Below are 9,101 nucleotides of genomic sequence, written 5' to 3' on the forward strand. Positions count from 1 at the left end.
ATTCAATTTTTTTGAGATGTACCTGTATATATATATGTATATAATATATATACACACATTACCACTTTGATATTTTGTGATGGAAAAAACTTTGGGTTATATGTCAAGAATAGCAATCACCACAGCATATATACATCCCCCTGAAACATATAGTTAGGTCCATATATATTTGGACACAGGCACAACTTGTATTATTTTATCTGCTGACCAAAACACAATACAGTTACAGTTTTATATAATATGGTCTTAAAGTGCACACTCTGAGCTTTAATTTGAGGGTATTCTCATCAAAATTGGAGGAAAGGTTAAGGAATTACAGTTCTTTAATATGTACCTACCCCATTTTTCAAGGGATCATAAGTATTTGGACAATTGACTCAAAAGCTGTTTCATGGACAGCTGTGGGCTATTTCTTTCATTATGTTTACATCAATAAGCAGGTAAAATGTCTGAAGTTGATTCTAAGTGTGCCATTTGCATTTGGAAGCTGTTGCTGTGAACCCACATCATGTGGTCAAAGGATCTCTCCATACAATTCTCTCCATGGTAAAGAAAATCCCTTTCACAACATACTCTTGGAGAGAAGAACACTCTCCAAGAGGTAGACATGTCACTGTCAACATCTACAATCAAGGGAAGACTTCACGAGAGCAAATATAGAGGGTTCACTACAAAGTGCAAACAAGGCCTGATTAGACTTTGCCAAAAAAAAAAAATGTAAAAAAGCCAGACCACTTCTGCAAAAGCATTCTTTGGACGGCTGAAATTAAGATCAACCTGTACCAGAATGATGGGAAGAAAAAAGTATGGAGAAGGCTTGGAACAGCTCATGATCTAAAGCATACAACATCATGTGTAAACAGGGTGGAGCAGTGTGATAGCATGAGCATGCATGGCTTCCAGTGGCACTGTGTTACTGGTGTTTATTGATGACGTGACAGGGGACAGAAGCAGCTGGAATAATTCTGAAGTGTATAGGGATATACGTACTGTCCAGATTCAGCCAAATGGTGCAATGTTGATTGGATGGCGCTTCATAGTACAAATGGACGATGACCCAAAACATACAGCAAAAGCAACCCAGGAGTTTTTGAAGGTAAAAAAGTGTAATATTCTGCAATGGCCAAGCCAATCTCCTGATTTCAACCCAATTGAGCATGCATTTCACTTGCTGAAGACAAAACTAAAGGCAGAAAGACCCACAAACAAACAACAACTCAAGTCAGCTGGAGAAAAGGCCTGGCAAAGCAACACAAAGGAGGAAACCCAGTCTCTCGTGATGTCCATGAGTTCCAGACTTAAGGCAGTCATTATCTGCAAAGGATTCTCAACAAAATATTTAAAATGAACATTTTATGATTATATTTATTTGTCCAATTACATTAGAGCCCCTGAAAATGGGGGGACTGTGTTTAAAAATGGTTGTAATTCCTAAGCATTTTAAGTTATATTTGAATTAAAGCTTAAAGCCTGCACTTCAATTTAATCTTGATTGTTTTATTTTTAATTCTGTTCTGGTGGCATACAGAGCCGAAATTATGAAAATTGTGTCAGTGTCCAAATATATATGGACCTAACTGTATGTGTGACACTTTTTATGTCCTCATTCATGCAGAAACTGACACCAACACTAGCATAACATTTGCCTGAATTTTTATAGCAGGGCAAATTAGTGTAGCCCTGAGCCCTGCACATTCTCAGCATGCATAGCTTTTAGTAGGTTAGGGCTGTAGGAAGTGAATAAAAGAGACACAAGCTAAGTTAGGCAACCAATTAAAAGGCAACACAAATGAAACATGAAATTATTTTTTTTAATTATTTCAATGAATGCCCTGAAACAATCAGCCTCTTACTTCATATAATGTGAATAAAACTAGCAGAAAAAAAAATCTTTGGTAAAATAAAAAACAAGTGTGATCACTTTCTTATCTGATTTTTTGAACTTCTTAACATACTTAAGATGTATACTAAGTGAATACCCCCCCCCCCCCCCCCCAAAAAAAACAATTAAACAAATAAATAAAAAATAAAATATTAAATAAAGATCACCAACCAGAACTCTTTATAATAACAGATATGTTCACACATTTATGCTGTGCATGTGACACTGAAATGTGAACATGCTGACAAACTAAACTTTTATTGTGCCATAAATCTTCAATCACTCTTCATTACACTTGTTCATACCACAGACGGTGGAGAGTGGCCACTGCAGAGCTCCCTGGCATTCTCACTATTTCAACACCGTTTTTAAAGAAATTGATAACAAAATTTTGGAAGAAATAGTACAGCACCTTAAATCTTCAACCTGCTATCTTGACACACTTCCCACATCCTTTTTCAAAAATGTGCTTAACTGTTTAGAAGCTGATCTCTTAGAAGTGGTGAACGCCTCACTTCTTTCTGGGACTTTTCCAAACTCCCTTAAAACTGCAGTTGTTAAGCCCCTTCTGAAAAAGCGCAATCTTGATAACACCATGTTGAGCAACTATAGACCCATATCAAATCTTCCTTTCATAGGTAAGATTATTGAAAAGGTAGTTTCTAATCAGCTGAACAACTACTTAAAGTCAAATGGATACCTGGACAATTTTCAATCTGGTTTCCGAGCACATCACAGCACAGAGACAGCACTCATTAAGATAATAAATGATATTCGCTTCAATTCTGATTCTGGCAAAATATCAGTGCTGGTACTACTAGATCTTAGTGCTGCGTTTGACACTGTCGATCATAACATACTTCTAGAGAGACTGGAAAACTGGGTCGGGCTTTCTGGGATGGCACTCAAATGGTTCAGGTCATACTTAGAAGGGAGAGGTTATTATGTGAGTATAGGAGAGCATAAGTCTAAGTGGACGGCCATGACATGTGGAGTCCCACAAGGCTCAATTCTTGCACCGCTCTTGTTTAACCTGTATATGCTCCCACTAAGTCAGATAATGAGGAAGAACCAAATTGCCTATCACAGCTATGCTGATGATACCCAGATTTACCTAGCCTTATCTCCAAATGACTACAGCCCCATTGACTCCCTCTGCCAATGCATTAATGAAATTAACAGTTGGATGTGCCAGAACTTTCTTCAGTTAAACAAGGAGAAAACTGAAATCATTGCATTTGGAAACAAAGATGAAGTTCTCAAGGTCAAACAACTAAAAATCAAGTCAGAAATATTGGGGTGATTCTAGAGACAGACCTTAGTTTCAGTAGTCATGTCAAAGCAGTAACTAAATCAGCATACTATCATCTCAAAAATATTGCAAGAATTAGATGTTTTGTTTCCAATCAAGACTTGGAGAAACTTGTTCATGCCTTTATCACCAGCAGGGTGGATTACTGTAATGGTCTCCTCACCGGCCTTCCCAAGAAGACCATTAGACAACTGCAGCTCATCCAGAATGCTGCTGCCAGGATTCTGACTAGAACCAGAAAATCTGAGCATATCACACCAGTCCTCAGGTCCTTACACTGGCTTCCAGTTACATTTAGGATTGATTTTAAAGTACTTTTACTCGTTTATAAGTCACTCAATGGCCTAGGACCTAAATATATTGCTGATATGCTCACTGAATATAAACCGAACAGACCACTCAGATCATTAGGATCGAGTCAGTTAGAAATACCGAGGGTTCACACAAAACAAGGGGAGTCTGCTTTTAGCTATTATGCAACCCGCAGTTGGAACCAGCTTCCAGAAGAGATCAGATGTGCTAAAACATTAGCCACATTTAAATCAAGACTCAAAACTCATCTGTTTAACTGTGCATTTGTTGAATGAGCACTGTGCTATATGTCCAAACTGACTGCAATACATTTTAGGTATAATCATTTTCTTTAAATTTATTTTAAATCATTTTCTATATCATTTTAAAATTCCTTGTTTTTATTATTTTTATTTCCATGTTTTTATTGATTTTAATGTCTATTTCACTTTCTTTTATGTAAAAGCACTTTGAATTACCACTGTGTATGAAATGTGCTATATAAATAAACTTGCCTTGCCTTGCCTTGCCTTCCACCTGACTAGCTTTAGACTTGTCATGTAATTGGAGACTCCCTGGGCCATGTTTTTGGCATGTACACCATGTGTGCACTCAGTAAGTTAAATGATGGTCTCAAGTGGCGGTTCTGCATGCCACTGTGTTATATAGTGTATATTTACAGGCTCAGTTCCAGCCCTTAATTTAATCTAGCATGTACTAACACCACTCATCATAACCATTTTAATAGGTTCAGCCTCTGTAAAGTAAAACCAATGATGCATTAATTAGGCTTCACTGACTCATTGATACAGGAAGTACAGAAAATCTTACTGTCAGTTTTTTATTACCTGTTTACCTGTTACATATTTATATATATATATATTATTAATTAATATTTGTGTGCTATTTGCACACTATATCCAGGTCAGAATCGAATATAACTTAATGAACACTGCAATGTTTAGTAAAATTTTGGGATGCCTTTCAAATAATATATAATATAATTTTGCATGGGAGGTAAATGCTTGAATGTCAGTCAGTAACACACATCTTACTTACCGAAGCATTTTGTCATATTATGGATGCTAAAAAGGCATTATTTTGGTATTTCAGTAACAGAGGATACATCCTCTGGCCAACTTATATTAAAGATATAACTGAATCATACAAAAATAATATAAGAAAGAAAAATATTGAGCATTTGGCAAAACATGTTGTTGTTGTTTTTTCTTACAGTGCAAAGTATAGGCTACCTGAGACATGTCATTTGAAATCTGCTCCTGAGTAATGTGATGAAAGCTGGAACACATACAAAAATAGTCAAGGTGCAACAGTAAGGAGAAACCTGCCTTCATACTTCTGATCCCCCCAAGAAGGAAACCAAATAAGGCAGGCTTTGGGTTTCATAACCGACTGTGTCGTGACCGGCAACGTAAGCAGGATGGTAGTGTGAAGTTAAAAGCACAGAGAATCTGGTGTCAGCTCTACAGCTTTAAATACCAGGCAGCACCATCTAGAGCAGTGGTCCCCCACCCCACCCCCCAATGTACACACAGGGATGGGCAGTATTTCAAATACATGTATTTCAAATATGTATTTGAATTACAAAATACTATTTAGTATTTTGTATTTAAATACCTTTGAAAACAATCTAATGTATTTTGTATTTAAATACATTTAATCTTAGTATTTTTGTATTTTCAATATACATAAAATACTTTTTGCCAATCAACCTCTTTATTAGATTGCTGGTTTCCTGTATCAACTAGTTCAAACATGTCACTTGCATTTGAGCTGCAGCTGTATGACTCCATCTAGAATTGGGTAATGACATTTTCTGGATTCCTGTAAGGAAATAAGGAATAATACTGCCTTCGTGTGCTATCAAAATTTCCTATTGCCAATTTCAGAAGTCCTGATTAAAAGCATGTCGCATTCAAGTGCTTTGCTGTTGGAAAATGGAATCATGAAGGATGCCAGGTTTCCTGGGAAAATCTTATTAAAGCCAAAATAGACATTTAAGATATTTAATTTTGAATGAAATGCAGCATTGTTGACAGCTATATCATTCACAGTGCCATCTTTACAGTTAGCTTGTTGATGATTCTGGATTTTCAGTCAAATACATGCTGTTTTGCTGTGTATAAACCACACAAAATGCTTGAAATGATTATTTCACTACTATGTGCATGACTTTAACATTAATACAAGGTTGATCTTGTTTTGTTTTTTTTTGTTGTTTTTTTGTGTGTGTGTGTGTGTGTGTGTTTTTTTTTGGGGCACGGGGGGGGGGGGGGCATTCCTGTCCCAGCAGTTAAAAATGAGCACTAGCAAGGGGAACATAGCATTAGCACTAGTCAGTCTTGTTAGGTTTTTTTTTTTTTTTTTTTGGTCAGATTTTGGTTTTATCAACTAGCTAGTCAAATGTGTTCATTGAACTTTCATCGTTACTGCTTGCTATGACTATATTTCAATATATATGTTGGCGATTATATAAATTGTAAATCGATTTAACTTTTTCTATATCATTTATATATCATCGTAGTATGCAAAAATATATTTGGAGCTTTTAGTGGGCAGGAGCTATTGACACATCAGAGCGATAAAGAAACATGGATACATGCAACTTGATACTTGAGTAATAAGCAGCTTTCTGTGTGTGTGTACCCTGAGATAATCTGTGATCGCGTGCAGTTGCTGACGCTCGATAAAGCGTGCAATCGCTTTAATTTGTGTGCTGTTTTATTGGTTTCACTTTCGCTTTCGTAATCGATCAAGTTCAGCAAGGAGGGGAGAGGATGGAGAGTGTGTGTGTGTGGGGGGGGGGCAAAGTAACTCGTTTGGGGGTGCACGGACCGCGAATACATGTTGTCAATACTTGTTGATCTGCAATGTCAAGCCAAAGTTAGTTGAGTCATCGCTATAGTTTGTGGTGTAATCTGGAGAAAGTATTAACAGAACACTGTTAATTCAGAGGAATCGGTGAGTTGTGGATTTATTTCCATATATGTGATGAATTACAACGGTGTGTTGTATTTTTATGTGTGTTAAAATGAAGTGTTATGTTCATTGTATATGAAGTATGGCCTATGTTGTAAATGAACGTTAAATGTTGGTGTGAAGAGTAAATACTGTTGAAACAGAGTTAAAAAATGAGTTTCTAAAAATGTTATCCTGTGTGTGCAGGCCAGTTTTTATTGTTTGTGTAGAAGTTTGTATTTTCCGCTGTGATTTACGTGCATGGTGAGGATTCATCAAGCCACGCTGAGAGAAAAGAAAGATGGCGAGCCTCCCAGACTGAATTTGGATCTTTTACTTCTTATCTTCTTATCCACTTAGTGGTGTCGTATATCTCTTAAAAGAAGTGTTACTTGGTTATATATACATATTGTACATTTCTGAGGTAAATTCATGTCAATTGTTACTCTAATTGAATCATCTGGGTTAAAATTAAAGCTACAGTAGAGACAGGAGGATTGGGACCTCAATTCGAAACTAAACTTATTAAGCTACAACAAATAGTCATATTTTAAATTAGAGAAACCAAGAAAATTCAAACCTAAGCCGAAAAGAAAAGAGGGAATTTATCAACCAAAGAGTCAAGAAAGAAAAAGTTTTGTTGAAGAATTTTTTTTTTTTTTGGGTTCATCAATTTCTTTCAAATAAGAACTAGATTAGGGTTGATCATATTGTATTTTCCCCCCTTTTTGTTAAAAGTTTGACATTTCATTTGGTTTATCTTTGTCATTGATTATTTACTGTTCATTTCATTCATTACATCAACGCAAAGGAAAAAAATCATAACAGCCAATAGAACAAAAATTTAAAACCTCAAACTTGTGTGTTGTGTGTGCTTTGCCTCCTCCGGGCTTTGTATCTTCTGATTGGCCCATTGATTTGGCTCAGTGTATTGAACCAAATTGTAGTTGCTGCCTGTTGGCATTGAGTCATGCATTCAGTCAATATTGTTGTGTATACTTCTGATGAGTGGGTGTTACATGTGCACATCAATATTTCATCCTCGCTGAACAACAATATTTAATGCATCTGCATTACTGAAAGGGGTAGGTTTAGGCTTGGGGTAGGTAGACGTTAATAATCTATTAGGTAGAAAAAAAATTATTGTTGGTTTCCGATAGCTGTATCCCGCGAATATAACACATAATTACTGTATATACACTACTGTAAGGGTAGGTTTAGGGTGTGGTAGGTGTAGACATTAATGAATCATAATTTAACAGTTAGCATTTTTCGTTGTCGATTTGTACTACCTACTGTTTTAATGGGAGGTAGGAAAATCTGACAGGGTAGCACAAATCGTCAGAACACCGGCCCTGGCAGAAACGCTAGCTATAGCTTAATCACAAATATACTGTAATAAATTAATCCATTACTCCTTTATTATATTTAATAGACGTCTACATTAATATGTGATGACCAAGATGGCAGCGCGTACATCTTGACGCGAGGCTCAGCGTCTCTCCAGTTTTTGCAATTTTGCAGTATTTTTCCTGTTCATCTTGGGCCTGTTCGCACTGAACAGCTTTGCCTTAACATCATACACCCGACAGGAGCTTTTGGATATCGGTCTGCACTTTTCCAACAGTTTTATAACCAATCATCGTCTCATCCCTGAGATCTCCAGAACACCTGAGGCTACGCACTCTGCTCGGCCGGGCGGAAGTGCTCACAGGCGGCGCCGAGATCGTAAACAAAGGCGGGGCAAGCGCGGATGGGTAAGAGCTGAGCTAAAGCTAACACCGCACCTGCTCTCTTTGTGTCATTGCTTTAATGGCCTCTGTAGTCTGGTCACATCCTGGTGCCCTTTGTTGTACAACAAAATCTACTTTCAGCCTTTTTCTTAGCTCTAGATAAATCCTCAGTCTTGTAAACAACATTCAGAGCCAGATGTGTGAACCTGGACCACAAAACGAGTCTTAAGTTGCTGGAGTATATTTGTAGCAATAGCCAAAAATACATTGCATGGGTGAAAATTATCGATTTTTCTTTTATGCCAAAAATCATTAGGGTATAAAGATCATGTTCCATGAAGATATTTAAGATATTTAGAAGATATTTTTCTTACCGTAAATATATCAAAACTTCATTTTTGATTAGTAATATGCATTGCTAAGAGCTTCATTTGAAAAACTTTAAAGACGATTTTCTCAATGTTTTGATTTTTTTTGCACCCTCAGATTCCAGATTTTCAAATAGTTGTATCTCGGCCAAATATTGTCCAATCCTAACAAACCATACATAAGTGGAAAGCTTATTTAAATTATATCATTTATCATTTTGAACAATTGACACTTAAGACTGGTTTTGCATAACACTAATAATTGCTCTGATTTTACTGATGTAAAATTGAGAACAAGTGACCCCCCCCCCCCCCCCACACACACACACACACATACACGCAACGCCATTCATTCACTTTCTTTAATGACAAATCATTATGATTAAGCAATTGCATGTCATCATAAATGCATGGGATTCATACAGAAAAATCATGTACACAAACATGAGTATCATCTTTTATTTCCTCTCCCTCTCTATTACACTCTCTAGAAGAACCCTATTTCAACTGTGCATCTTATTTCATGAGTGACTTGG

At 36.6% G+C, this 9,101-nt stretch overlaps 1 protein-coding gene across 1 annotated transcript in view; it reads left to right on the top strand.

Moving 5' to 3' along the window:
* Positions 1-9,101, top strand: part of LOC306869969 (CCN family member 1-like) — a 1,026,947-nt gene that overhangs the window by 618,356 nt on the left and 399,490 nt on the right. The gene's annotated exons all lie outside the window — the stretch shown is intronic.

Source organism: Barbus barbus (genome assembly GCF_936440315.1).
Source record: "Barbus barbus genome assembly, chromosome: 5".
Lineage (NCBI taxonomy): Eukaryota > Metazoa > Chordata > Actinopteri > Cypriniformes > Cyprinidae > Barbus > Barbus barbus.